The 26203-nt window shown below is 49.5% G+C and overlaps 36 non-coding genes across 36 annotated transcripts; 27 read left to right on the top strand and 9 right to left on the bottom strand.

Annotated features, from left to right (window-relative positions):
* The first annotated feature begins 1734 nt into the window (after window positions 1–1734).
* On the top strand, window positions 1735–1898 carry LOC142365955 (U1 spliceosomal RNA). The gene has a single exon (XR_012766685.1). It is a non-coding gene; the product is annotated as a U1 spliceosomal RNA (small nuclear RNA).
* Window positions 1899–2446: 548 nt separating this feature from the next.
* On the top strand, window positions 2447–2610 carry LOC142402534 (U1 spliceosomal RNA). Its single transcript, XR_012773388.1, has one exon. It is a non-coding gene; the product is annotated as a U1 spliceosomal RNA (small nuclear RNA).
* Window positions 2611–3158: 548 nt separating this feature from the next.
* LOC142402242 (U1 spliceosomal RNA) lies at window positions 3159–3322 on the top strand. The gene has a single exon (XR_012773323.1). It is a non-coding gene; the product is annotated as a U1 spliceosomal RNA (small nuclear RNA).
* Window positions 3323–3870: 548 nt separating this feature from the next.
* LOC142402236 (U1 spliceosomal RNA) lies at window positions 3871–4034 on the top strand. The gene has a single exon (XR_012773322.1). It is a non-coding gene; the product is annotated as a U1 spliceosomal RNA (small nuclear RNA).
* A 548-nt stretch (window positions 4035–4582) lies between these two features.
* LOC142402233 (U1 spliceosomal RNA) lies at window positions 4583–4746 on the top strand. Its single transcript, XR_012773320.1, has one exon. It is a non-coding gene; the product is annotated as a U1 spliceosomal RNA (small nuclear RNA).
* A 548-nt stretch (window positions 4747–5294) lies between these two features.
* On the top strand, window positions 5295–5458 carry LOC142402528 (U1 spliceosomal RNA). Its single transcript, XR_012773387.1, has one exon. It is a non-coding gene; the product is annotated as a U1 spliceosomal RNA (small nuclear RNA).
* A 548-nt stretch (window positions 5459–6006) lies between these two features.
* On the top strand, window positions 6007–6170 carry LOC142402230 (U1 spliceosomal RNA). Its single transcript, XR_012773319.1, has one exon. It is a non-coding gene; the product is annotated as a U1 spliceosomal RNA (small nuclear RNA).
* A 548-nt stretch (window positions 6171–6718) lies between these two features.
* Window positions 6719–6882, top strand: LOC142402225 (U1 spliceosomal RNA). The gene has a single exon (XR_012773318.1). It is a non-coding gene; the product is annotated as a U1 spliceosomal RNA (small nuclear RNA).
* A 548-nt stretch (window positions 6883–7430) lies between these two features.
* On the top strand, window positions 7431–7594 carry LOC142402525 (U1 spliceosomal RNA). The gene has a single exon (XR_012773386.1). It is a non-coding gene; the product is annotated as a U1 spliceosomal RNA (small nuclear RNA).
* A 548-nt stretch (window positions 7595–8142) lies between these two features.
* LOC142402220 (U1 spliceosomal RNA) lies at window positions 8143–8306 on the top strand. The gene has a single exon (XR_012773317.1). It is a non-coding gene; the product is annotated as a U1 spliceosomal RNA (small nuclear RNA).
* A 548-nt stretch (window positions 8307–8854) lies between these two features.
* On the top strand, window positions 8855–9018 carry LOC142402215 (U1 spliceosomal RNA). The gene has a single exon (XR_012773316.1). It is a non-coding gene; the product is annotated as a U1 spliceosomal RNA (small nuclear RNA).
* A 548-nt stretch (window positions 9019–9566) lies between these two features.
* LOC142402210 (U1 spliceosomal RNA) lies at window positions 9567–9730 on the top strand. The gene has a single exon (XR_012773314.1). It is a non-coding gene; the product is annotated as a U1 spliceosomal RNA (small nuclear RNA).
* A 548-nt stretch (window positions 9731–10278) lies between these two features.
* On the top strand, window positions 10279–10442 carry LOC142402205 (U1 spliceosomal RNA). Its single transcript, XR_012773313.1, has one exon. It is a non-coding gene; the product is annotated as a U1 spliceosomal RNA (small nuclear RNA).
* Window positions 10443–10990: 548 nt separating this feature from the next.
* LOC142402199 (U1 spliceosomal RNA) lies at window positions 10991–11154 on the top strand. Its single transcript, XR_012773312.1, has one exon. It is a non-coding gene; the product is annotated as a U1 spliceosomal RNA (small nuclear RNA).
* A 548-nt stretch (window positions 11155–11702) lies between these two features.
* LOC142402188 (U1 spliceosomal RNA) lies at window positions 11703–11866 on the top strand. The gene has a single exon (XR_012773310.1). It is a non-coding gene; the product is annotated as a U1 spliceosomal RNA (small nuclear RNA).
* A 548-nt stretch (window positions 11867–12414) lies between these two features.
* LOC142402521 (U1 spliceosomal RNA) lies at window positions 12415–12578 on the top strand. The gene has a single exon (XR_012773385.1). It is a non-coding gene; the product is annotated as a U1 spliceosomal RNA (small nuclear RNA).
* A 548-nt stretch (window positions 12579–13126) lies between these two features.
* LOC142402183 (U1 spliceosomal RNA) lies at window positions 13127–13290 on the top strand. Its single transcript, XR_012773309.1, has one exon. It is a non-coding gene; the product is annotated as a U1 spliceosomal RNA (small nuclear RNA).
* A 548-nt stretch (window positions 13291–13838) lies between these two features.
* LOC142366473 (U1 spliceosomal RNA) lies at window positions 13839–14002 on the top strand. The gene has a single exon (XR_012766829.1). It is a non-coding gene; the product is annotated as a U1 spliceosomal RNA (small nuclear RNA).
* Window positions 14003–14550: 548 nt separating this feature from the next.
* LOC142402180 (U1 spliceosomal RNA) lies at window positions 14551–14714 on the top strand. The gene has a single exon (XR_012773307.1). It is a non-coding gene; the product is annotated as a U1 spliceosomal RNA (small nuclear RNA).
* Window positions 14715–15261: 547 nt separating this feature from the next.
* LOC142366313 (U1 spliceosomal RNA) lies at window positions 15262–15425 on the top strand. The gene has a single exon (XR_012766782.1). It is a non-coding gene; the product is annotated as a U1 spliceosomal RNA (small nuclear RNA).
* A 548-nt stretch (window positions 15426–15973) lies between these two features.
* On the top strand, window positions 15974–16137 carry LOC142402176 (U1 spliceosomal RNA). Its single transcript, XR_012773306.1, has one exon. It is a non-coding gene; the product is annotated as a U1 spliceosomal RNA (small nuclear RNA).
* Window positions 16138–16685: 548 nt separating this feature from the next.
* On the top strand, window positions 16686–16849 carry LOC142402172 (U1 spliceosomal RNA). The gene has a single exon (XR_012773305.1). It is a non-coding gene; the product is annotated as a U1 spliceosomal RNA (small nuclear RNA).
* A 548-nt stretch (window positions 16850–17397) lies between these two features.
* Window positions 17398–17561, top strand: LOC142402552 (U1 spliceosomal RNA). Its single transcript, XR_012773391.1, has one exon. It is a non-coding gene; the product is annotated as a U1 spliceosomal RNA (small nuclear RNA).
* A 548-nt stretch (window positions 17562–18109) lies between these two features.
* LOC142365934 (U1 spliceosomal RNA) lies at window positions 18110–18273 on the top strand. The gene has a single exon (XR_012766682.1). It is a non-coding gene; the product is annotated as a U1 spliceosomal RNA (small nuclear RNA).
* Window positions 18274–18821: 548 nt separating this feature from the next.
* On the top strand, window positions 18822–18985 carry LOC142366448 (U1 spliceosomal RNA). Its single transcript, XR_012766819.1, has one exon. It is a non-coding gene; the product is annotated as a U1 spliceosomal RNA (small nuclear RNA).
* A 548-nt stretch (window positions 18986–19533) lies between these two features.
* LOC142366442 (U1 spliceosomal RNA) lies at window positions 19534–19697 on the top strand. The gene has a single exon (XR_012766818.1). It is a non-coding gene; the product is annotated as a U1 spliceosomal RNA (small nuclear RNA).
* A 548-nt stretch (window positions 19698–20245) lies between these two features.
* On the top strand, window positions 20246–20409 carry LOC142366221 (U1 spliceosomal RNA). The gene has a single exon (XR_012766750.1). It is a non-coding gene; the product is annotated as a U1 spliceosomal RNA (small nuclear RNA).
* Window positions 20410–21363: 954 nt separating this feature from the next.
* On the bottom strand, window positions 21364–21482 carry LOC142375734 (5S ribosomal RNA). Its single transcript, XR_012769044.1, has one exon. It is a non-coding gene; the product is annotated as a 5S ribosomal RNA (ribosomal RNA).
* Window positions 21483–21846: 364 nt separating this feature from the next.
* LOC142367731 (U2 spliceosomal RNA) lies at window positions 21847–22037 on the bottom strand. Its single transcript, XR_012767164.1, has one exon. It is a non-coding gene; the product is annotated as a U2 spliceosomal RNA (small nuclear RNA).
* A 305-nt stretch (window positions 22038–22342) lies between these two features.
* LOC142373175 (U5 spliceosomal RNA) lies at window positions 22343–22455 on the bottom strand. Its single transcript, XR_012768418.1, has one exon. It is a non-coding gene; the product is annotated as a U5 spliceosomal RNA (small nuclear RNA).
* A 614-nt stretch (window positions 22456–23069) lies between these two features.
* On the bottom strand, window positions 23070–23188 carry LOC142375723 (5S ribosomal RNA). The gene has a single exon (XR_012769038.1). It is a non-coding gene; the product is annotated as a 5S ribosomal RNA (ribosomal RNA).
* Window positions 23189–23552: 364 nt separating this feature from the next.
* Window positions 23553–23743, bottom strand: LOC142368564 (U2 spliceosomal RNA). Its single transcript, XR_012767380.1, has one exon. It is a non-coding gene; the product is annotated as a U2 spliceosomal RNA (small nuclear RNA).
* A 305-nt stretch (window positions 23744–24048) lies between these two features.
* On the bottom strand, window positions 24049–24161 carry LOC142373171 (U5 spliceosomal RNA). The gene has a single exon (XR_012768416.1). It is a non-coding gene; the product is annotated as a U5 spliceosomal RNA (small nuclear RNA).
* Window positions 24162–24775: 614 nt separating this feature from the next.
* Window positions 24776–24894, bottom strand: LOC142371604 (5S ribosomal RNA). Its single transcript, XR_012768076.1, has one exon. It is a non-coding gene; the product is annotated as a 5S ribosomal RNA (ribosomal RNA).
* A 364-nt stretch (window positions 24895–25258) lies between these two features.
* LOC142368673 (U2 spliceosomal RNA) lies at window positions 25259–25449 on the bottom strand. Its single transcript, XR_012767406.1, has one exon. It is a non-coding gene; the product is annotated as a U2 spliceosomal RNA (small nuclear RNA).
* Window positions 25450–25754: 305 nt separating this feature from the next.
* On the bottom strand, window positions 25755–25867 carry LOC142373166 (U5 spliceosomal RNA). The gene has a single exon (XR_012768415.1). It is a non-coding gene; the product is annotated as a U5 spliceosomal RNA (small nuclear RNA).
* Window positions 25868–26203: the final 336 nt, after the last annotated feature.

Raw genomic sequence — 26203 nt, 5'->3', positions numbered from 1 at the left:
CAAAACACAATGCTGTTCTCACAAACCCAGCCAGGAACCAAAAGGGAAGAATTAACAAAATAAGGCGGCTTAAAACCACTCCCACAGACGGCCAGGTGTACGAGCTGCCGGAATCACTGCTGCACACTCCAATCAGCTTCCTGGTCTCAGGGAGGAGACAAAGAAAGAGGGAGGAGAGAGACATGCCCAGCACAAGCCCCAGGGGCTGTGACACTAATCAGTTCTGTTTTAATCCCACCTAGGAAAGTGCTTTTAGACCTGGACCGAGCCATTTTTTATTTTCTGTGGGGCTCCAAGTGGGATAGACTGAGGAGAGATGTAATGAAGAAACAAACAGAGAAAGGAGGAAAGGGAGTGCCTGATTTTTATTTGTTTTTAGGAAGCAGATACACTACACTGCACATCCTACAGGCCACAGACCCATCCGGAAACCCCAAAACTAAAGCAATGACACGATTCTGGATGGGTTCTTACCTCAGAAGACTGAAGATTTTACCCACCGACCTAAAAGTGCCTGTGTCTTTTAGCCTGCCACCATCCTATGCTTTTATCCAGACGTTCTAAAAGCATTTTAACTTGGAGGCAGAGGAGTTGCATGTTTTAACAAACCACCGCTCTCTGATCTCTGTTGTGCAGGAGCGGGAACCAGTGAGTCCAGTGCGTGGGCTCGCGTTTGGCGAGCACTAAACAGTTTGGTACAACGTCAACCATTCCGCTCTCCCAAACAGACTCCGGGACCTGTCGTGGATGGTGGCTCATGAGATCCTGCCAGTCAGGTCCGTTATGCACTCCCGGGGCATGTCAGCGATCTCAACCTGCCCGCGACCTGGTTGTGGCGCGCCCGAGTCGGTGAGGCACCTGCTCTGGGATCTTAGAGATTAGTGATGGGATTTTCGGGTCTTTTTCCAGATGCGGCTCTAATGGCTCGACTTACTGTGGAGAGCCGTCTCTTTCGGCTCCACAACGGCTCCCCATATATCCCCGTCTAGCACTGGCAGAAGCAGAGCAAAACGCGCAAGGAGAGGGAGAGTGAGGGAGAGGGAGAGGGAGAGGGAGAGGGAGAGGGAGAGGGAGAGGGAGAGGGAGAGGGAGAGGGAGAGGGAGGGGGAGGGAGATGGGAGAGACAGCGAGGCACCGGTCCGAAGGACAAAAAAAATGACGTGGGAAAAAAACTGTCGGCTCTGTGGCACTGACAGGGAGGCAGAGAGACAGCGAGATACTGAAAGAAAAAAAACGTCTCCCAAATAGGATCCCAAAATGGCTCCCATTATGGAGCCGGTTCCTGTCGTTCACTTCAAAGAGCCGGCTCTTAGAGCCGGATCGTTCGCGACCGACACATCACTATTAGAGATGGCAGCAAAAAGATGAAAAAAAAGAGCACATGTGAACAATGAAGTGGATGTTTAGCAAGTTTTGCTGAATACGGCAGCATGTCTGCACTGGAGATATTAAGCCGTGAGGGTTTGCCTCAACTAAGAATTTTCCCAGTGTGGGTGGGTGTGGCTCTAGAGACGGGGAGAGTGGAAAAACTAAATCAATTTGTGCTCCAAATTCCTTGGTTGTTGAAACAAGAACTGATCAGAAAGATGAAGAAAAGCCGGACTGTTTTAATCTGCAAGCTTTTCAGATTCAGGTTAGCTGCTGGCATGGCACTGCAGACAGTTGAATTTGCTGCACCGTCCGGCCGAGTGAGGCACCTGGAAAAGAGGTGTCAGCCTCTGACAGTTCCAACTCATACTTACCTGGCAGGGGAGATATCATGATCAAGAAGGTGGTTCACCCAGGACGAGGCTCAGCCATTGCACACCGGCTGTACTGACCCTTGCGAATTCCCCAAATGTGGGAATCTCGACTGCGTAATTTCTGGTAGTGGGGGACTGCGTTCGCGCTCTCCCCTGATTTGACTGTATAACGTGAATATCCCTGGGCAACTCTACCTTGGTTTTTGTCCTGGCGTTGCTGCTTTAACGACACCTTTCCATCTTTAAAACCCATGTTTTGCAAGGTTTGCTGAATGCTGCGGCAGGTCTGCACAGCTGATATGCAGCTGCGCAGTTGTCAGGTGAGGTCATACAGTGCAGTCACCCCAGGCAGGTGGTTGTTGCCTTAGTGATGGCAACAACGAGATGAGAATACGGCAGCATTTCTGCACTGGAGATATTAAGCCGTGAGGGTTTGCCTCAACTAAGAATTTTCCCAGTGTGGGTGGGTGTGGCTCTAGAGACGGGGAGAGTGGATAAACTAAATCAATTTGTGCTCCAAGTTCCTTGGTTGTTGAAACAAAAACTGATCAGAAAGATGAAGAAAAGCCGGACTGTTTTAATCTGCAAGCTTTTCAGATTCAGGTTAGCTGCTGGCATGGCACTGCTGACAGTTGAATTTGCTGCACCGTCCGGCCGAGTGAGGCACCTGGAAAAGAGGTGTCAGCCTCTGACAGTTCCAATTCATACTTACCTGGCAGGGGAGATACCATGATCAAGAAGGTGGTTCACCCAGGACGAGGCTCAGCCATTGCACACCGGCTGTACTGACCCTTGCGAATTCCCCAAATGTGGGAATCTCGACTGCATAATTTCTGGTAGTGGGGGACTGCGTTTGCGCTCTCCCCTGATTTGACTGTATAACGTGACTATCCCTGGGCAACTCTACCTTGGTTTTTGTTCTGGCGTTGCTGCTTTAACGACACCTTTCCATCTTTAAAACCCATGTTTTGCAAGGTTTGCTGAATGCTGCGGCAGGTCTGCACAGCTGATATGCAGCTGCGCAGTTGTCAGGTGAGGTCATACGGTGCAGTCACCCCAGGCATGTGGGCGTTGCCTTAGTGATGGCAACAACGAGATGAGAATACGGCAGCATTTCTGCACTGGAGATATTAAGCCGTGAGGGTTTGCCTCAACTAAGAATTTTCCCAGTGTGGGTGGGTGTGGCTCTAGAGATGGGGAGAGTGGAAAAACTAAATCAATTTGTGCTCCAAGTTCCTTGGTTGTTGAAACAAAAACTGATCAGAAAGATGAAGAAAAGCCGGACTGTTTTAATCTGCAAGCTTTTCAGATTCAGGTTAGCTGCTGGCATGGCACTGCAGACAGTTGAATTTGCTGCACCGTCCGGCCGAGTGAGGCACCTGGAAAAGAGGTGTCAGCCTCTGACAGTTCCAACTCATACTTACCTGGCAGGGGAGATACCATGATCAAGAAGGTGGTTCACCCAGGACGAGGCTCAGCCATTGCACACCGGCTGTACTGACCCTTGCGAATTCCCCAAATGTGGGAATCTCGACTGCATAATTTCTGGTAGTGGGGGACTGCGTTCGCGCTCTCCCCTGATTTGACTGTATAACGTGAATATCCCTGGGCAACTCTACCTTGGTTTTTGTTCTGGCGTTGCTGCTTTAACGACACCTTTCCATCTTTAAAACCCATGTTTTGCAAGGTTTGCTGAATGCTGCGGCAGGTCTGCACAGCTGATATGCAGCTGCGCAGTTGTCAGGTGAGGTCATACGGTGCAGTCACCCCAGGGAGGTGGGCGTTGCCTTAGTGATGGCAACAACGAGATGAGAATACGGCAGCATTTCTGCACTGGAGATATTAAGCCGTGACGGTTTGCCTCAACTAAGAATTTTCCCAGTGTGGGTGGGTGTGGCTCTAGAGACGGGGAGAGTGGAAAAACTAAATCAATTTGTGCTCCAAATTCCTTGGTTGTTGAAACAAGAACTGATCAGAAAGATGAAGAAAAGCCGGACTGTTTTAATCTGCAAGCTTTTCAGATTCAGGTTAGCTGCTGGCATGGCACTGCAGACAGTTGAATTTGCTGCACCGTCCGGCCGAGTGAGGCACCTGGAAAAGAGTTGTCAGCCTCTGACAGTTCCAACTCATACTTACCTGGCAGGGGAGATACCATGATCAAGAAGGTGGTTCACCCAGGACGAGGCTCAGCCATTGCACACCGGCTGTACTGACCCTTGCGAATTCCCCAAATGTGGGAATCTCGACTGCATAATTTCTGGTAGTGGGGGACTGCGTTCGCGCTCTCCCCTGATTTGACTGTATAATGTGAATATCCCTGGGCAACTCTACCTTGGTTTTTGTTCTGACGTTGCTGCTTTAACGACACCTTTCCATCTTTAAAACCCATGTTTTGCAAGGTTTGCTGAATGCTGCGGCAGGTCTGCACAGCTGATATGCAGCTGCGCAGTTGTCAGGTGAGGTCATACGGTGCAGTCACCCCAGGCAGGTGGGCGTTGCCTTAGTGATGGCAACAACGAGATGAGAATACGGCAGCATTTCTGCACTGGAGATATTAAGCCGTGAGGGTTTGGCTCAACTAAGAATTTTCCCAGTGTGGGTGGGTGTGGCTCTAGAGATGGGGAGAGTGGAAAAACTAAATCAATTTGTGCTCCAAATTCCTTGGTTGTTGAAACAAGAACTGATCAGAAAGATGAAGAAAAGCCGGACTGTTTTAATCTGCAAGCTTTTCAGATTCAGGTTAGCTGCTGGCATGGCACTGCAGACAGTTGAATTTGCTGCACCGTCCGGCCGAGTGAGGCACATGGAAAAGAGGTGTCAGCCTCTGACAGTTCCAACTCATACTTACCTGGCAGGGGAGATACCATGATCAAGAAGGTGGTTCACCCAGGACGAGGCTCAGCCATTGCACACCGGCTGTACTGACCCTTGCGAATTCCCCAAATGTGGGAATCTCGACTGCATAATTTCTGGTAGTGGGGGACTGCGTTCGCGCTCTCCCCTGATTTGACTGTATAACGTAAATATCCCTGGGCAACTCTACCTTGGTTTTTGTCCTGGCGTTGCTGCTTTAACGACACCTTTCCATCTTTAAAACTCATGTTTTGCAAGGTTTGCTGAATGCTGCGGCAGGTCTGCACAGCTGATATGCAGCTGCGCAGTTGTCAGGTGAGGTCATACGGTGCAGTCACCCCAGGCAGGTGGGCGTTGCCTTAGTGATGGCAACAACGAGATGAGAATACGGCAGCATTTCTGCACTGGAGATATTAAGCCGTGAGGGTTTGCCTCAACTAAGAATTTTCCCAGTGTGGGTGGGTGTGGCTCTAGAGACGGGGAGAGTGGAAAAACTAAATCAATTTGTGCTCCAAGTTCCTTGGTTGTTGAAACAAAAACTGATCAGAAAGATGAAGAAAAGCCGGACTGTTTTAATCTGCAAGCTTTTCAGATTCAGGTTAGCTGCTGGCATGGCACTGCTGACAGTTGAATTTGCTGCACCGTCCGGCCGAGTGAGGCACCTGGAAAAGAGGTGTCAGCCTCTGACAGTTCCAACTCATACTTACCTGGCAGGGGAGATACCATGATCAAGAAGGTGGTTCACCCAGGACGAGGCTCAGCCATTGCACACCGGCTGTACTGACCCTTGCGAATTCCCCAAATGTGGGAATCTCGACTGCATAATTTCTGGTAGTGGGGGACTGCGTTTGCGCTCTCCCCTGATTTGACTGTATAACGTGACTATCCCTGGGCAACTCTACCTTGGTTTTTGTTCTGGCGTTGCTGCTTTAACGACACCTTTCCATCTTTAAAACCCATGTTTTGCAAGGTTTGCTGAATGCTGCGGCAGGTCTGCACAGCTGATATGCAGCTGCGCAGTTGTCAGGTGAGGTCATACGGTGCAGTCACCCCAGGCATGTGGGCGTTGCCTTAGTGATGGCAACAACGAGATGAGAATACGGCAGCATTTCTGCACTGGAGATATTAAGCCGTGAGGGTTTGCCTCAACTAAGAATTTTCCCAGTGTGGGTGGGTGTGGCTCTAGAGATGGGGAGAGTGGAAAAACTAAATCAATTTGTGCTCCAAGTTCCTTGGTTGTTGAAACAAAAACTGATCAGAAAGATGAAGAAAAGCCGGACTGTTTTAATCTGCAAGCTTTTCAGATTCAGGTTAGCTGCTGGCATGGCACTGCAGACAGTTGAATTTGCTGCACCGTCCGGCCGAGTGAGGCACCTGGAAAAGAGGTGTCATCCTCTGACAGTTCCAACTCATACTTACCTGGCAGGGGAGATACCATGATCAAGAAGGTGGTTCACCCAGGACGAGGCTCAGCCATTGCACACCGGCTGTACTGACCCTTGCGAATTCCCCAAATGTGGGAATCTCGACTGCATAATTTCTGGTAGTGGGGGACTGCGTTCGCGCTCTCCCCTGATTTGACTGTATAACGTGAATATCCCTGGGCAACTCTACCTTGGTTTTTGTTCTGGCGTTGCTGCTTTAACGACACCTTTCCATCTTTAAAACCCATGTTTTGCAAGGTTTGCTGAATGCTGCGGCAGGTCTGCACAGCTGATATGCAGCTGCGCAGTTGTCAGGTGAGGTCATACGGTGCAGTCACCCCAGGGAGGTGGGCGTTGCCTTAGTGATGGCAACAACGAGATGAGAATACGGCAGCATTTCTGCACTGGAGATATTAAGCCGTGACGGTTTGCCTCAACTAAGAATTTTCCCAGTGTGGGTGGGTGTGGCTCTAGAGACGGGGAGAGTGGAAAAACTAAATCAATTTGTGCTCCAAATTCCTTGGTTGTTGAAACAAGAACTGATCAGAAAGATGAAGAAAAGCCGGACTGTTTTAATCTGCAAGCTTTTCAGATTCAGGTTAGCTGCTGGCATGGCACTGCAGACAGTTGAATTTGCTGCACCGTCCGGCCGAGTGAGGCACCTGGAAAAGAGTTGTCAGCCTCTGACAGTTCCAACTCATACTTACCTGGCAGGGGAGATACCATGATCAAGAAGGTGGTTCACCCAGGACGAGGCTCAGCCATTGCACACCGGCTGTACTGACCCTTGCGAATTCCCCAAATGTGGGAATCTCGACTGCATAATTTCTGGTAGTGGGGGACTGCGTTCGCGCTCTCCCCTGATTTGACTGTATAACGTGAATATCCCTGGGCAACTCTACCTTGGTTTTTGTCCTGGCGTTGCTGCTTTAACGACACCTTTCCATCTTTAAAACCCATGTTTTGCAAGGTTTGCTGAATGCTGCGGCAGGTCTGCACAGCTGATATGCAGCTGCGCAGTTGTCAGGTGAGGTCATACGGTGCAGTCACCCCAGGCAGGTGGGCGTTGCCTTAGTGATGGCAACAACGAGATGAGAATACGGCAGCATTTCTGCACTGGAGATATTAAGCCGTGAGGGTTTGCCTCAACTAAGAATTTTCCCAGTGTGGGTGGGTGTGGCTCTAGAGATGGGGAGAGTGGAAAAACTAAATCAATTTGTGCTCCAAGTTCCTTGGTTGTTGAAACAAAAACTGATCAGAAAGATGAAGAAAAGCCGGACTGTTTTAATCTGCAAGCTTTTCAGATTCAGGTTAGCTGCTGGCATGGCACTGCTGACAGTTGAATTTGCTGCACCGTCCGGCCGAGTGAGGCACCTGGAAAAGAGGTGTCAGCCTCTGACAGTTCCAATTCATACTTACCTGGCAGGGGAGATACCATGATCAAGAAGGTGGTTCACCCAGGACGAGGCTCAGCCATTGCACACCGGCTGTACTGACCCTTGCGAATTCCCCAAATGTGGGAATCTCGACTGCATAATTTCTGGTAGTGGGGGACTGCGTTTGCGCTCTCCCCTGATTTGACTGTATAACGTGACTATCCCTGGGCAACTCTACCTTGGTTTTTGTTCTGGCGTTGCTGCTTTAACGACACCTTTCCATCTTTAAAACCCATGTTTTGCAAGGTTTGCTGAATGCTGCGGCAGGTCTGCACAGCTGATATGCAGCTGCGCAGTTGTCAGGTGAGGTCATACGGTGCAGTCACCCCAGGCATGTGGGCGTTGCCTTAGTGATGGCAACAACGAGATGAGAATACGGCAGCATTTCTGCACTGGAGATATTAAGCCGTGAGGGTTTGCCTCAACTAAGAATTTTCCCAGTGTGGGTGGGTGTGGCTCTAGAGATGGGGAGAGTGGAAAAACTAAATCAATTTGTGCTCCAAGTTCCTTGGTTGTTGAAACAAAAACTGATCAGAAAGATGAAGAAAAGCCGGACTGTTTTAATCTGCAAGCTTTTCAGATTCAGGTTAGCTGCTGGCATGGCACTGCAGACAGTTGAATTTGCTGCACCGTCCGGCCGAGTGAGGCACCTGGAAAAGAGGTGTCAGCCTCTGACAGTTCCAACTCATACTTACCTGGCAGGGGAGATACCATGATCAAGAAGGTGGTTCACCCAGGACGAGGCTCAGCCATTGCACACCGGCTGTACTGACCCTTGCGAATTCCCCAAATGTGGGAATCTCGACTGCATAATTTCTGGTAGTGGGGGACTGCGTTCGCGCTCTCCCCTGATTTGACTGTATAACGTGAATATCCCTGGGCAACTCTACCTTGGTTTTTGTTCTGGCGTTGCTGCTTTAACGACACCTTTCCATCTTTAAAACCCATGTTTTGCAAGGTTTGCTGAATGCTGCGGCAGGTCTGCACAGCTGATATGCAGCTGCGCAGTTGTCAGGTGAGGTCATACGGTGCAGTCACCCCAGGGAGGTGGGCGTTGCCTTAGTGATGGCAACAACGAGATGAGAATACGGCAGCATTTCTGCACTGGAGATATTAAGCCGTGACGGTTTGCCTCAACTAAGAATTTTCCCAGTGTGGGTGGGTGTGGCTCTAGAGACGGGGAGAGTGGAAAAACTAAATCAATTTGTGCTCCAAATTCCTTGGTTGTTGAAACAAGAACTGATCAGAAAGATGAAGAAAAGCCGGACTGTTTTAATCTGCAAGCTTTTCAGATTCAGGTTAGCTGCTGGCATGGCACTGCAGACAGTTGAATTTGCTGCACCGTCCGGCCGAGTGAGGCACCTGGAAAAGAGTTGTCAGCCTCTGACAGTTCCAACTCATACTTACCTGGCAGGGGAGATACCATGATCAAGAAGGTGGTTCACCCAGGACGAGGCTCAGCCATTGCACACCGGCTGTACTGACCCTTGCGAATTCCCCAAATGTGGGAATCTCGACTGCATAATTTCTGGTAGTGGGGGACTGCGTTCGCGCTCTCCCCTGATTTGACTGTATAATGTGAATATCCCTGGGCAACTCTACCTTGGTTTTTGTTCTGACGTTGCTGCTTTAACGACACCTTTCCATCTTTAAAACTCATGTTTTGCAAGGTTTGCTGAATGCTGCGGCAGGTCTGCACAGCTGATATGCAGCTGCGCAGTTGTCAGGTGAGGTCATACGGTGCAGTCACCCCAGGGAGGTGGGCGTTGCCTTAGTGATGGCAACAACGAGATGAGAATACGGCAGCATTTCTGCACTGGAGATATTAAGCCGTGAGGGTTTGCCTCAACTAAGAATTTTCCCAGTGTGGGTGGGTGTGGCTCTAGAGACGGGGAGAGTGGAAAAACTAAATCAATTTGTGCTCCAAATTCCTTGGTTGTTGAAACAAGAACTGATCAGAAAGATGAAGAAAAGCCGGACTGTTTTAATCTGCAAGCTTTTCAGATTCAGGTTAGCTGCTGGCATGGCACTGCAGACAGTTGAATTTGCTGCACCGTCCGGCCGAGTGAGGCACCTGGAAAAGAGTTGTCAGCCTCTGACAGTTCCAACTCATACTTACCTGGCAGGGGAGATACCATGATCAAGAAGGTGGTTCACCCAGGACGAGGCTCAGCCATTGCACACCGGCTGTACTGACCCTTGCGAATTCCCCAAATGTGGGAATCTCGACTGCATAATTTCTGGTAGTGGGGGACTGCGTTCGCGCTCTCCCCTGATTTGACTGTATAATGTGAATATCCCTGGGCAACTCTACCTTGGTTTTTGTTCTGACGTTGCTGCTTTAACGACACCTTTCCATCTTTAAAACCCATGTTTTGCAAGGTTTGCTGAATGCTGCGGCAGGTCTGCACAGCTGATATGCAGCTGCGCAGTTGTCAGGTGAGGTCATACGGTGCAGTCACCCCAGGCAGGTGGGCGTTGCCTTAGTGATGGCAACAACGAGATGAGAATACGGCAGCATTTCTGCACTGGAGATATTAAGCCGTGAGGGTTTGGCTCAACTAAGAATTTTCCCAGTGTGGGTGGGTGTGGCTCTAGAGATGGGGAGAGTGGAAAAACTAAATCAATTTGTGCTCCAAATTCCTTGGTTGTTGAAACAAGAACTGATCAGAAAGATGAAGAAAAGCCGGACTGTTTTAATCTGCAAGCTTTTCAGATTCAGGTTAGCTGCTGGCATGGCACTGCAGAAAGTTGAATTTGCTGCACCGTCCGGCCGAGTGAGGCACATGGAAAAGAGGTGTCAGCCTCTGACAGTTCCAACTCATACTTACCTGGCAGGGGAGATACCATGATCAAGAAGGTGGTTCACCCAGGACGAGGCTCAGCCATTGCACACCGGCTGTACTGACCCTTGCGAATTCCCCAAATGTGGGAATCTCGACTGCATAATTTCTGGTAGTGGGGGACTGCGTTCGCGCTCTCCCCTGATTTGACTGTATAACGTAAATATCCCTGGGCAACTCTACCTTGGTTTTTGTCCTGGCGTTGCTGCTTTAACGACACCTTTCCATCTTTAAAACTCATGTTTTGCAAGGTTTGCTGAATGCTGCGGCAGGTCTGCACAGCTGATATGCAGCTGCGCAGTTGTCAGGTGAGGTCATACGGTGCAGTCACCCCAGGCAGGTGGGCGTTGCCTTAGTGATGGCAACAACGAGATGAGAATACGGCAGCATTTCTGCACTGGAGATATTAAGCCGTGAGGGTTTGCCTCAACTAAGAATTTTCCCAGTGTGGGTGGGTGTGGCTCTAGAGACGGGGAGAGTGGAAAAACTAAATCAATTTGTGCTCCAAGTTCCTTGGTTGTTGAAACAAAAACTGATCAGAAAGATGAAGAAAAGCCGGACTGTTTTAATCTGCAAGCTTTTCAGATTCAGGTTAGCTGCTGGCATGGCACTGCTGACAGTTGAATTTGCTGCACCGTCCGGCCGAGTGAGGCACCTGGAAAAGAGGTGTCATCCTCTGACAGTTCCAACTCATACTTACCTGGCAGGGGAGATACCATGATCAAGAAGGTGGTTCACCCAGGACGAGGCTCAGCCATTGCACACCGGCTGTACTGACCCTTGCGAATTCCCCAAATGTGGGAATCTCGACTGCATAATTTCTGGTAGTGGGGGACTGCGTTCGCGCTCTCCCCTGATTTGACTGTATAACGTGAATATCCCTGGGCAACTCTACCTTGGTTTTTGTTCTGGCGTTGCTGCTTTAACGACACCTTTCCATCTTTAAAACCCATGTTTTGCAAGGTTTGCTGAATGCTGCGGCAGGTCTGCACAGCTGATATGCAGCTGCGCAGTTGTCAGGTGAGGTCATACGGTGCAGTCACCCCAGGGAGGTGGGCGTTGCCTTAGTGATGGCAACAACGAGATGAGAATACGGCAGCATTTCTGCACTGGAGATATTAAGCCGTGACGGTTTGCCTCAACTAAGAATTTTCCCAGTGTGGGTGGGTGTGGCTCTAGAGACGGGGAGAGTGGAAAAACTAAATCAATTTGTGCTCCAAATTCCTTGGTTGTTGAAACAAGAACTGATCAGAAAGATGAAGAAAAGCCGGACTGTTTTAATCTGCAAGCTTTTCAGATTCAGGTTAGCTGCTGGCATGGCACTGCAGACAGTTGAATTTGCTGCACCGTCCGGCCGAGTGAGGCACCTGGAAAAGAGTTGTCAGCCTCTGACAGTTCCAACTCATACTTACCTGGCAGGGGAGATACCATGATCAAGAAGGTGGTTCACCCAGGACGAGGCTCAGCCATTGCACACCGGCTGTACTGACCCTTGCGAATTCCCCAAATGTGGGAATCTCGACTGCATAATTTCTGGTAGTGGGGGACTGCGTTCGCGCTCTCCCCTGATTTGACTGTATAACGTGAATATCCCTGGGCAACTCTACCTTGGTTTTTGTCCTGGCGTTGCTGCTTTAACGACACCTTTCCATCTTTAAAACCCATGTTTTGCAAGGTTTGCTGAATGCTGCGGCAGGTCTGCACAGCTGATATGCAGCTGCGCAGTTGTCAGGTGAGGTCATACGGTGCAGTCACCCCAGGCAGGTGGGCGTTGCCTTAGTGATGGCAACAACGAGATGAGAATACGGCAGCATTTCTGCACTGGAGATATTAAGCCGTGAGGGTTTGCCTCAACTAAGAATTTTCCCAGTGTGGGTGGGTGTGGCTCTAGAGATGGGGAGAGTGGAAAAACTAAATCAATTTGTGCTCCAAGTTCCTTGGTTGTTGAAACAAAAACTGATCAGAAAGATGAAGAAAAGCCGGACTGTTTTAATCTGCAAGCTTTTCAGATTCAGGTTAGCTGCTGGCATGGCACTGCTGACAGTTGAATTTGCTGCACCGTCCGGCCGAGTGAGGCACCTGGAAAAGAGGTGTCAGCCTCTGACAGTTCCAATTCATACTTACCTGGCAGGGGAGATACCATGATCAAGAAGGTGGTTCACCCAGGACGAGGCTCAGCCATTGCACACCGGCTGTACTGACCCTTGCGAATTCCCCAAATGTGGGAATCTCGACTGCATAATTTCTGGTAGTGGGGGACTGCGTTTGCGCTCTCCCCTGATTTGACTGTATAACGTGACTATCCCTGGGCAACTCTACCTTGGTTTTTGTTCTGGCGTTGCTGCTTTAACGACACCTTTCCATCTTTAAAACCCATGTTTTGCAAGGTTTGCTGAATGCTGCGGCAGGTCTGCACAGCTGATATGCAGCTGCGCAGTTGTCAGGTGAGGTCATACGGTGCAGTCACCCCAGGCATGTGGGCGTTGCCTTAGTGATGGCAACAACGAGATGAGAATACGGCAGCATTTCTGCACTGGAGATATTAAGCCGTGAGGGTTTGCCTCAACTAAGAATTTTCCCAGTGTGGGTGGGTGTGGCTCTAGAGATGGGGAGAGTGGAAAAACTAAATCAATTTGTGCTCCAAGTTCCTTGGTTGTTGAAACAAAAACTGATCAGAAAGATGAAGAAAAGCCGGACTGTTTTAATCTGCAAGCTTTTCAGATTCAGGTTAGCTGCTGGCATGGCACTGCAGACAGTTGAATTTGCTGCACCGTCCGGCCGAGTGAGGCACCTGGAAAAGAGGTGTCAGCCTCTGACAGTTCCAACTCATACTTACCTGGCAGGGGAGATACCATGATCAAGAAGGTGGTTCACCCAGGACGAGGCTCAGCCATTGCACACCGGCTGTACTGACCCTTGCGAATTCCCCAAATGTGGGAATCTCGACTGCATAATTTCTGGTAGTGGGGGACTGCGTTCGCGCTCTCCCCTGATTTGACTGTATAACGTAAATATCCCTGGGCAACTCTACCTTGGTTTTTGTCATGGCGTTGCTGCTTTAACGACACCTTTCCATCTTTAAAACCCATGTTTTGCAAGGTTTGCTGAATGCTGCGGCAGGTCTGCACAGCTGATATGCAGCTGCGCAGTTGTCAGGTGAGGTCATACGGTGCAGTCACCCCAGGCAGGTGGGCGTTGCCTTAGTGATGGCAACAACGAGATGAGAATACGGCAGCATTTCTGCACTGGAGATATTAAGCCGTGAGGGTTTGCCTCAACTAAGAATTTTCCCAGTGTGGGTGGGTGTGGCTCTAGAGATGGGGAGAGTGGAAAAACTAAATCAATTTGTGCTCCAAATTCCTTGGTTGTTGAAACAAGAACTGATCAGAAAGATGAAGAAAAGCCGGACTGTTTTAATCTGCAAGCTTTTCAGATTCAGGTTAGCTGCTGGCATGGCACTGCAGACAGTTGAATTTGATGCACCGTCCGGCCGAGTGAGGCACCTGGAAAAGAGGTGTCAGCCTCTGACAGTTCCAACTCATACTTACCTGGCAGGGGAGATACCATGATCAAGAAGGTGGTTCACCCAGGACGAGGCTCAGCCATTGCACACCGGCTGTATTGACCCTTGCGAATTCCCCAAATGTGGGAATCTCGACTAAATAATTTCTGGTAGTGGGGGACTGCGTTCGCGCTCTCCCCTGATTTGACTGTATAACGTAAATATCCCTGGGCAACTCTACCTTGGTTTTTGTCCTGGCGTTGCTGCTTTAACGACACCTTTCCATCTTTAAAACCCATGTTTTGCAAGGTTTGCTGAATGCTGCGGCAGGTCTGCACAGCTGATATGCAGCTGCGCAGTTGTCAGGTGAGGTCATACAGTGCAGTCACCCCAGGCAGGTGGGCGTTGCCTTAGTGATGGCAACAACGAGATGAGAATATGGCAGCATTTCTGCACTGGAGATATTAAGCCGTGAGGGTTTGCCTCAACTAAGAATTTTCCCAGTGTGGGTGGGTGTGGCTCTAGAGACGGGGAGAGTGGAAAAACTAAATCAATTTGTGCTCCAAATTCCTTGGTTGTTGAAACAAGAACTGATCAGAAAGATGAAGAAAAGCCGGACTGTTTTAATCTGCAAGCTTTTCAGATTCAGGTTAGCTGCTGGCATGGCACTGCAGACAGTTGAATTTGCTGCACCGTCCGGCCGAGTGAGGCACCTGGAAAAGAGGTGTCAGCCTCTGACAGTTCCAACTCATACTTACCTGGCAGGGGAGATACCATGATCAAGAAGGTGGTTCACCCAGGACGAGGCTCAGCCATTGCACACCGGCTGTACTGACCCTTGCGAATTCCCCAAATGTGGGAATCTCGACTGCATAATTTCTGGTAGTGGGGGACTGCGTTCGCGCTCTCCCCTGATTTGACTGTATAATGTGAATATCCCTGGGCAACTCTACCTTGGTTTTGTTCTGACGTTGCTGCTTTAATGACACCTTTCCATCTTTAAAACCCAAGTTTTGCAAGGTTTGCTGAATGCTGCGGCAGGTCTGCACAGCTGATATGCAGCTGCGCAGTTGTCAGGTGAGGTCATACGGTGCAGTCACCCCAGGCAGGTGGGCGTTGCCTTAGTGATGGCAACAACGAGATGAGAATACGGCAGCATTTCTGCACTGGAGATATTAAGCCGTGAGGGTTTGCCTCAACTAAGAATTTTCCCAGTGTGGGTGGGTGTGGCTCTAGAGATGGGGAGCGTGGAAAAACTAAATCAATTTGTGCTCCAAGTTCCTTGGTTGTTGAAACAAGAACTGATCAGAAAGATGAAGAAAAGCCGGACTGTTTTAATCTGCAAGCTTTTCAGATTCAGGTTAGCTGCTGGCATGGCACTGCAGACAGTTGAATTTGCTGCACCGTCTGGCCTAGTGAGGCACCTGGAAAAGAGGTGTCAGCCTCTGACAGTTCCAACTCATACTTACCTGGCAGGGGAGATACCATGATCAAGAAGGTGGTTCACCCAGGACGAGGCTCAGCCATTGCACACCGGCTGTACTGACCCTTGCGAATTCCCCAAATGTGGGAATCTCAACTGCATAATTTCTGGTAGTGGGGGACTGCGTTCGTGCTCTCCCCTGATTTGACTGTATAACGTGATTATCCCTGGGCAACTCTACCTTGGTTTTTGTTCTGGCGTTGCTGCTTTAACGACACCTTTCCATCTTTAAAACCCATGTTTTGCAAGGTTTGCTGAATGCTGCGGCAGGTCTGCACAGCTGATATGCAGCTGCGCAGTTGTCAGGTGAGGTCATACAGTGCAGTCACCCCAGGCAGGTGGGCGTTGCCTTAGTGATGGCAACAACGAGATGAGAATACGGCAGCATTTCTGCACTGGAGATATTAAGCCGTGAGGGTTCGCCTCAACTAAGAATTTTCCCAGTGTGGGTGGGTGTGGCTCTAGAGATGGGGAGAGAGGAAAAACTAAATCAATTTGTGCTCCAAATTCCTTGGTTGTTGAAACAAGAACTGATCAGAAAGATGAAGAAAAGCCGGACTGTTTTAATCTGCAAGCTTTTCAGATTCAGGTTAGCTGCTGGCATAGCAATGCAGACAGTTGAATTTGCTGCACCGTCCGGCCGAGTGAGGCACCTGGAAAAGAGGTGTCAGCCTCTGACAGTTCCAACTCATACTTACCTGGCAGGGGAGATACCATGATCAAGAAGGTGGTTCACCCAGGACGAGGCTCAGCCATTGCACACCGGCTGTACTGACCCTTGCGAATTCCCCAAATGTGGGAATCTCGACTGCATAATTTCTGGTAGTGGGGGACTGCGTTCGCGCTCTCCCCTGATTTGACTGTATAACGTAAATATCCCTGGGCAACTCTACCTTAGTTTTTGTCCTGGCGTTGCTGCTTTAACGACACCTTTCCATCTTTAAAACCCATGTTTTGCAAGGTTTGCTGAATGCTGCGGCAGGTCTGCACAGCTGATATGCAGCTGCGCAGTTGTCAGGTGAGGTCATACAGTGCAGTCACCCCAGGCAGGTGGGCGTTGCCTTAGTGATGGCAACAACGAGATGAGAATACGGCAGCATTTCTGCACTGGAGATATTAAGCCGTGAGGGTTTGCCTCAACTAAGAATTTTCCCAGTGTGGGTGGGTGTGGCTCTAGAGACGGGGAGAGTGGAAAAACTAAATCAATTTGTGCTCCAAATTCCTTGGTTGTTGAAACAAGAACTGATCAGAAAGATGAAGAAAAGCCGGACTGTTTTAATCTGCAAGCTTTTCAGATTCAGGTTAGCTGCTGGCATGGCACTGCAGACAGTTGAATTTGCTGCACCGTCCGGCCGAGTGAGGCACCTGGAAAAGAGGTGTCAGCCTCTGACAGTTCCAACTCATACTTACCTGGCAGGGGAGATACCATGATCAAGAAGGTGGTTCACCCAGGACGAGGCTCAGCCATTGCACACCGGCTGTACTGACCCTTGCGAATTCCCCAAATGTGGGAATCTCGACTGCATAATTTCTGGTAGTGGGGGACTGCGTTCGCGCTCTCCCCTGATTTGACTGTATAATGTGAATATCCCTGGGCAACTCTACCTTGGTTTTTGTTCTGACGTTGCTGCTTTAATGACACCTTTCCATCTTTAAAACCCATGTTTTGCAAGGTTTGCTGAATGCTGCGGCAGGTCTGCACAGCTGATATGCAGCTGCGCAGTTGTCAGGTGAGGTCATACAGTGCAGTCACCCCAGGCAGGTGGGCGTTGCCTTAGTGATGGCAACAACGAGATGAGAATACGGCAGCATTTCTGCACTGGAGATATTAAGCCGTGAGGGTTCGCCTCAACTAAGAATTTTCCCAGTGTGGGTGGGTGTGGCTCTAGAGACGGGGAGAGAGGAAAAACTAAATCAATTTGTGCTCCAAATTCCTTGGTTGTTGAAACAAGAACTGATCAGAAAGATGAAGAAAAGCCGGACTGTTTTAATCTGCAAGCTTTTCAGATTCAGGTTAGCTGCTGGCATAGCAATGCAGACAGTTGAATTTGCTGCACCGTCCGGCCGAGTGAGGCACCTGGAAAAGAGGTGTCAGCCTCTGACAGTTCCAACTCATACTTACCTGGCAGGGGAGATACCATGATCAAGAAGGTGGTTCACCCAGGACGAGGCTCAGCCATTGCACACCGGCTGTACTGACCCTTGCGAATTCCCCAAATGTGGGAATCTCGACTGCATAATTTCTGGTTGTGGGGGACTGCGTTCGCGCTCTCCCCTGATTTGACTGTATAACGTAAATATCCCTGGGCAACTCTACCTTAGTTTTTGTCCTGGCGTTGCTGCTTTAACGACACCTTTCCATCTTTAAAACCCATGTTTTGCAAGGTTTGCTGAATGCTGCGGCAGGTCTGCACAGCTGATATGCAGCTGCGCAGTTGTCAGGTGAGGTCATACGGTGCAGTCACCCCAGGCAGGTGGGCGTTGCCTTAGTGATGGCAACAACGAGATGAGAATACGGCAGCATTTCTGCACTGGAGATATTAAGCCGTGAGGTTTTGCCTCAACTAAGAATTTTCCCAGTGTGGGTGGGTTTGGCTCTAGAGACGGGGAGAGTGGAAAAACTAAATCAATTTGTGCTCCAAATTCCTTGGTTGTTGAAACAAGAACTGATCAGAAAGATGAAGAAAAGCCGGACTGTTTTAATCTGCAAGCTTTTCAGATTCAGGTTAGCTGCTGGCATGGCACTGCAGACAGTTGAATTTGCTGCACCGTCCGGCCGAGTGAGGCACCTGGAAAAGAGGTGTCAGCCTCTGACAGTTCCAACTCATACTTACCTGGCAGGGGAGATACCATGATCAAGAAGGTGGTTCACCCAGGACGAGGCTCAGCCATTGCACACCGGCTGTACTGACCCTTGCGAATTCCCCAAATGTGGGAATCTCGACTGCATAATTTCTGGTAGTGGGGTACTGCGTTCGCGCTCTCCCCTGATTTGACTGTATAACGTAAATATTCCTGGGCAACTCTACCTTGGTTTTTGTCATGGCGTTGCTGCTTTAACGACACCTTTCCATCTTTAAAACCCATGTTTTGCAAGGTTTGCTGAATGCTGCGGCAGGTCTGCACAGCTGATATGCAGCTGCGCAGTTGTCAGGTGAGGTCATACGGTGCAGTCACCCCAGGCAGGTGGGCGTTGCCTTAGTGATGGCAACAACGAGATGAGAATACGGCAGCATTTCTGCACTGGAGATATTAAGCCTTGAAGGTTTGGCTCAACTAAGAATTTTCCCAGTGTGGGTGGGTGTGGCTCTAGAGACGGGGAGAGTGGAAAAACTAAATCAATTTGTGCTCCAAGTTCCTTGGTTGTTGAAACAAAAACTGATCAGAAAGATGAAGAAAAGCCGGACTGTTTTAATCTGCAAGCTTTTCAGATTCAGGTTAGCTGCTGGCATGGCACTGCAGACAGTTGAATTTGCTGCACCGTCCGGCCGAGTGAGGCACCTGGAAAAGAGGTGTCAGCCTCTGACAGTTCCAACTCATACTTACCTGGCAGGGGAGATACCATGATCAAGAAGGTGGTTCACCCAGGACGAGGCTCAGCCATTGCACACCGGCTGTACTGACCCTTGCGAATTCCCCAAATGTGGGAATCTCGACTAAATAATTTCTGGTAGTGGGGGACTGCGTTCGCGCTCTCCCCTGATTTGACTGTATAACGTGAATATCCCTGGGCAACTCTACCTTGGTTTTTGTCCTGGCGTTGCTGCTTTAACGACACCTTTCCATCTTTAAAACCCATGTTTTGCAAGGTTTGCTGAATGCTGCGGCAGGTCTGCACAGCTGATATGCAGCTGCGCAGTTGTCAGGTGAGGTCATACGGTGCAGTCACCCCAGGCAGGTGGGCGTTGCCTTAGTGATGGCAACAACGAGATGAGAATACGTCAGCATTTCTGCACTGGAGATATTAAGCCGTGAAGGTTTGGCTCAACTAAGAATTTTCCCAGTGTGGGTGGGTGTGGCTCTAGAGACGGGGAGAGTGGAAAAACTAAATCAATTTGTGCTCCAAGTTCCTTGGTTGTTGAAACAAAAACTGATCAGAAAGATGAAGAAAAGCCGGACTGTTTTAATCTGCAAGCTTTTCAGATTCAGGTTAGCTGCTGGCATGGCACTGCAGACAGTTGAATTTGCTGCACCGTCCGGCCGAGTGAGGCACCTGGAAAAGAGGTGTCAGCCTCTGACAGTTCCAACTCATACTTACCTGGCAGGGGAGATACCATGATCAAGAAGGTGGTTCACCCAGGACGAGGCTCAGCCATTGCACACCGGCTGTACTGACCCTTGCGAATTCCCCAAATGTGGGAATCTCGACTAAATAATTTCTGGTAGTGGGGGACTGCGTTCGCGCTCTCCCCTGATTTGACTGTATAACGTGAATATCCCTGGGCAACTCTACCTTGGTTTTTGTCCTGGCGTTGCTGCTTTAACGACACCTTTCCATCTTTAAAACCCATGTTTTGCAAGGTTTGCTGAATGCTGCGGCAGGTCTGCACAGCTGATATGCAGCTGCGCAGTTGTCAGGTGAGGTCATACGGTGCAGTCACCCCAGGCAGGTGGGCGTTGCCTTAGTGATGGCAACAACGAGATGAGAATACGGCAGCATTTCTGCACTGGAGATATTAAGCCGTGAGGGTTTGCATCAACTAAGAATTTTCCCAGTGTGGGTGGGTGTGGCTCTAGAGACGGGGAGAGTGGAAAAACTAAATCAATTTGTGCTCCAAATTCCTTGGTTGTTGAAACAAGAACTGATCAGAAAGATGAAGAAAAGCCGGACTGTTTTAATCTGCAAGCTTTTCAGATTCAGGTTAGCTGCTGGCATGGCACTGCAGACAGTTGAATTTGCTGCACCGTCCGGCCGAGTGAGGCACCTGGAAAAGAGGTGTCAGCCTCTGACAGTTCCAACTCATACTTACCTGGCAGGGGAGATACCATGATCAAGAAGGTGGTTCACCCAGGACGAGACTCAGCCATTGCACACTGGCTGTACTGACCCTTGCGAATTCCCTAAATGTGGGAATCTCGACTGCATAATTTCTGGTAGTGGGGGACTGCGTTCGCGCTCTCCCCTGATTTGACTGTATAACGTGAATATCCCTGGGCAACTCTACCTTGGTTTTTGTCCTGGCGGTTCTGCTTTAACGACACCTTTCCATCTTTAAAACCCATGTTTTGCAAGGTTTGCTGAATGCTGCGGCAGGTCTGCACAGCTGATATGCAGCTGCGCAGTTGTCAGGTGAGGTCATACGGTGCAGTCACCCCAGGCAGGTGGGCGTCGCCTTAGTGATGGCAACAACGAGATGAGAATACGGCAGCATTTCTGCACTGGAGATATTAAGCCGTGAGGGTTTGCCTCAACTAAGAATTTTCCCAGTGTGGGTGGGTGTACGTTATGAAGAGAAACCAGAGTACGAGTATTTGACACTGCGGGAGCAGTGCATCAGGCTAGTTGGCATAGCCACCTTCCCCAAGGTGAGCTTTGCTTGGTTGACACGCTGGCTCCTCGGCCGACCAGGTAGGAACAATCGGGCCCTATTCAATGGCTGCTTTGTCTTTTACTCTGTGCAAAAGACTAGGGGTCTTGAGGCTTTGTTCTGACCGCTCATTGGGTGTAGAGGTTTTTTTCAAGCAATTCTCCCAGTCGGCCCAATCCCAGAGCCATCTCAAAGTGGAGTTCACTTTCACTCTCTTTTCGCAGACTAAAAGCCAGAGTTTTATCTCAGAAGCTAAGCAGAGTCGGGCCTGGTTAGTACTTGGATGGGGAGACCGCCTGGGAATACCAGGTGCTGTAAGCCTTTTGGCTTCTCCAGGCGCATGCAGTTTGACTGCGTCAAATGCAAAGGCAGTCCCTGTTTGACTTTTTGGAACTGCTCCTTTGTCAGGACAAAGTTAAATGTATGAGGATCAAAGGCAACCATGACCTGGGACACCTTAGCAGATCCAGGATCAGCAAGATGGATCACAGGGTGATCAACAGATGTTTCAACAAAAGACATGCAGAGAGAAGAGAAGACAAGAGAGAAAAATGCTTACAGCACCTGGTATTCCCAAGCGGTCTCCCATCCAAGTACTAACCAGGCCCGACCCTGCTTGGCTTCCGAGTTCGGACGAGATCGGGCGTGTTCAGGGCGGTGTGGCCGTAAGGCACAGTCCCCGTGACAAATATGTGTTACATAGGTGCTGGAACCATACGTTGCCCCTATTTTACCAGAGAGTTGGCTTGAGAGGCTGATGTTGAGCCTGCACGTCGACTTCCCTGATGTGATTGTTCTCTGCAGCTGAAAATGGGACTCTCAGATAACTTAGTGTGTGTCTGTCAAGCTCCTCTGTTCTCTGTGTGTAGTTTGGTGTTCATGGTCATACAGAGAAACCAGGGAAGCTCAATCCCACGACGTGCTCATAAACTGCGTCTTTTCTAAAGATTATAGTTCCATTTTAGAAGTCAGAATACAATGGCTCCCTGAAACTACCACCATGTACCGCTGGTTTTGTTATTTCACAAGAGTTGGGAAGAGTGCACCGTTCCCGGCGGCACTGCAGTACCGGGTCGATGCGTGGAGTGAACGGAGCAAGCCCCTTTTTCAACCCCTGTGCCTAAAAATCCATTTAATATGTAGTCCTCATATAGAGGACGTATCAGATATTAAACTGATAAGAACAGATACTACACTTGATCTTAGCCAAAAGGCCGAGAAGCGATAACCCTCCACTGTTTCACGTCCGAGAGCCCTTCCTGGCACAATGCGCACTTGTGGCGGTGCTCTTTTGTTGCCTACAAAGCGTCACTTTGCACCTCCGCCCACCCGCTGCAGTGAGCACTCTTCAGCCGTTTCAGATGGTACAACTTTGCACTCCCGCCCGCTCCACTGATCACCGTTCAAACAACAACAATTTAGCGCTCCAGGCTTTGAACATGGGCACGGTCTCAAGAAATAAGGTGACTCTACTCCGAGAAGTCACTTGGCACAGCAAGAAGCTTTCCTTTGCACAGACAGAATGGGCTTCACCCGCAAAGGTAAAGCCTTCCAAAAATAGAAACAACTCATTAATGCTGCTCTCCACGGAAGTCTTTAGTAAAAGGCGAAAGACTTGTACGTTATGAAGAGAAACCAGAGTACGAGTATTTGACACTGCGGGAGCAGTGCATCAGGCTAGTTGGCATAGCCACCTTCCCCACGGTGAGCTTTGCTTGGTTGACACGCTGGCTCCTCGGCCGACCAGGTAGGAACAATCGGGCCCTATTCAATGGCTGCTTTGTCTTTTACTCTGTGCAAAAGACTAGGGGTCTTGAGGCTTTGTTCTGACCGCTCATTGGGTGTAGAGGTTTTTTTCAAGCAATTCTCCCAGTCGGCCCAATCCCAGAGCCATCTCAAAGTGGAGTTCACTTTCACTCTCTTTTCGCAGACTAAAAGCCAGAGTTTTATCTCAGAAGCTAAGCAGAGTCGGGCCTGGTTAGTACTTGGATGGGGAGACCGCCTGGGAATACCAGGTGCTGTAAGCCTTTTGGCTTCTCCAGGCGCATGCAGTTTGACTGCGTCAAATGCAAAGGCAGTCCCTGTTTGACTTTTTGGAACTGCTCCTTTGTCAGGACAAAGTTAAATGTATGAGGATCAAAGGCAACCATGACCTGGGACACCTTAGCAGATCCAGGATCAGCAAGATGGATCACAGGGTGATCAACAGATGTTTCAACAAAAGACATGCAGAGAGAAGAGAAGACAAGAGAGAAAAATGCTTACAGCACCTGGTATTCCCAAGCGGTCTCCCATCCAAGTACTAACCAGGCCCGACCCTGCTTGGCTTCCGAGTTCGGACGAGATCGGGCGTGTTCAGGGCGGTGTGGCCGTAAGGCACAGTCCCCGTGACAAATATGTGTTACATAGGTGCTGGAACCATACGTTGCCCCTATTTTACCAGAGAGTTGGCTTGAGAGGCTGATGTTGAGCCTGCACGTCGACTTCCCTGATGTGATTGTTCTCTGCAGCTGAAAATGGGACTCTCAGATAACTTAGTGTGTGTCTGTCAAGCTCCTCTGTTCTCTGTGTGTAGTTTGGTGTTCATGGTCATACAGAGAAACCAGGGAAGCTCAATCCCACGACGTGCTCATAAACTGCGTCTTTTCTAAAGATTATAGTTCCATTTTAGAAGTCAGAATACAATGGCTCCCTGAAACTACCACCATGTACCGCTGGTTTTGTTATTTCACAAGAGTTGGGAAGAGTGCACCGTTCCCGGCGGCACTGCAGTACCGGGTCGATGCGTGGAATGAACGGAGCAAGCCCCTTTTTCAACCCCTGTGCCTAAAAATCCATTTAATATGTAGTCCTCATATAGAGGACGTATCAGATATTAAACTGATAAGAACAGATACTACACTTGATCTTAGCCAAAAGGCCGAGAAGCGATAACCCTCCACTGTTTCACGTCCGAGAGCCCTTCCTGGCACAATGCGCACTTGTGGCGGTGCTCTTTTTTTGCCTACAAAGCGTCACTTTGCACCTCCGCCCACCCGCTGCAGTGAGCACTCTTCAGCCGTTTCAGATGGTACAACTTTGCACTCCCGCCCGCTCCACTGAGCACCGTTCAAACAACAACAATTTAGCGCTCCAGGCTTTGAACATGGGCACGGTCTCAAGAAATAAGGTGACTCTACTCCGAGAAGTCACTTGGCACAGCAAGAAGATTTCCTTTGCACAGACAGAATGGGCTTCACCCGCAAAGGTAAAGCCTTCCAAAAATAGAAACAACTCATTAATGCTGCTCTCCACGGAAGTCTTTAGTAAAAGGCGAAAGACTTGTACGTTATGAAGAGAAACCAGAGTACGAGTATTTGACACTGCGGGAGCAGTGCATCAGGCTAGTTGGCATAGCCACCTTCCCCACGGTGAGCTTTGCTTGGTTGAGACGCTGGCTCCTCGGCCGACCAGGTAGGAACAATCGGGCCCTATTCAATGGCTGCTTTGTCTTTTACTCTGTGCAAAAGACTAGGGGTCTTGAGGCTTTGTTCTGACCGCTCATTGGGTGTAGAGGTTTTTTTCAAGCAATTCTCCCAGTCGGCCCAATCCCAGAGCCATCTCAAAGTGGAGTTCACTTTCACTCTCTTTTCGCAGACTAAAAGCCAGAGTTTTATCTCAGAAGCTAAGCAGAGTCGGGCCTGGTTAGTACTTGGATGGGGAGACTGCCTGGGAATACCAGGTGCTGTAAGCCTTTTGGCTTCTCCAGGCGCATGCAGTTTGACTGCGTCAAATGCAAAGGCAGTCCCTGTTTGACTTTTTGGAACTGCTCCTTTGTCAGGACAAAGTTAAATGTATGAGGATCAAAGGCAACCATGACCTGGGACACCTTAGCAGATCCAGGATCAGCAAGATGGATCACAGGGTGATCAACAGATGTTTCAACAAAAGACATGCAGAGAGAAGAGAAGACAAGAGAGAAAAATGCTTACAGCACCTGGTATTCCCAAGCGGTCTCCCATCCAAGTACTAACCAGGCCCGACCCTGCTTGGCTTCCGAGTTCGGACGAGATCGGGCGTGTTCAGGGCGGTGTGGCCGTAAGCCACAGTCCCCGTGACAAATATGTGTTACATAGGTGCTGGAACCATACGTTGCCCCTATTTTACCAGAGAGTTGGCTTGAGAGGCTGATGTTGAGCCTGCACGTCGACTTCCCTGATGTGATTGTTCTCTGCAGCTGAAAATGGGACTCTCAGATAACTTAGTGTGTGTCTGTCAAGCTCCTCTGTTCTCTGTGTGTAGTTTGGTGTTCATGGTCATACAGAGAAACCAGGGAAGCTCAATCCCACGACGTGCTCATAAACTGCGTCTTTTCTAAAGATTATAGTTCCATTTTAGAAGTCAGAATACAATGGCTCCCTGAAACTACCACCATGTACCGCTGGTTTTGTTATTTCACAAGAGTTGGGAAGAGTGCACCGTTCCCGGCGGCACTGCAGTACCGGGTCGATGCGTGGAGTGAGCGGAGCAAGCCCCTTTTTCAACCCCTGTGCCTAAAAATCCATTTAATATGTAGTCCTCATATAGAGGACGTATCAGATATTAAACTGATAAGAACAGATACTACACTTGATCTTAGCCAAAAGGCCGAGAAGCGATAACCCTCCACTGTTTCACGTCCGAGAGCCCTTCCTGGCACAATGCGCACTTGTGGCGGTGCTCTTTTTTTGCCTACAAAGCGTCACTTTGCACCTCCGCCCACCCGCTGCAGTGAGCACTCTTCAGCCGTTTCAGATGGTACAACTTTGCACTCCCGCCCGCTCCACTGAGCACCGTTCAAACAACAACAATTTAGCGCTCCAGGCTTTGAACATGGGCACGGTCTCAAGAAATAAGGTGACTCTACTCCGAGAAGTCACTTGGCACAGCAAGAAGATTTCCTTTGCACAGACAGAATGGGCTTCACCCGCAAAGGTAAAGCCTTCCAAAAATAGAAACAACTCATTAATGCTGCTCTCCACGGAAGTCTTTAGTAAAAGGCGAAAGACTTGTACGTTATGAAGAGAAACCAGAGTACGAGTATTTGACACTGCGGGAGCAGTGCATCAGGCTAGTTGGCATAGCCACCTTCCCCACGGTGAGCTTTGCTTGGTTGAGACGCTGGCTCCTCGGCCGACCAGGTAGGAACAATCGGGCCCTATTCAATGGCTGCTTTGTCTTTTACTCTGTGCAAAAGACTAGGGGTCTTGAGGCTTTGTTCTGACCGCTCATTGGGTGTAGAGGTTTTTTTCAAGCAATTCTCCCAGTCGGCCCAATCCCAGAGCCATCTCAAAGTGGAGTTCACTTTCACTCTCTTTTCGCAGACTAAAAGCCAGAGTTTTATCTCAGAAGCTAAGCAGAGTCGGGCCTGGTT

The sequence above is a fragment of the Odontesthes bonariensis genome, chromosome 2 (assembly GCF_027942865.1).
Source record: "Odontesthes bonariensis isolate fOdoBon6 chromosome 2, fOdoBon6.hap1, whole genome shotgun sequence".
NCBI classification, from domain to species: domain Eukaryota; kingdom Metazoa; phylum Chordata; class Actinopteri; order Atheriniformes; family Atherinopsidae; genus Odontesthes; species Odontesthes bonariensis.
Note: the sequence above shows the minus strand (reverse complement) of the source record. Positions and strands in the feature narration are given on the sequence as shown.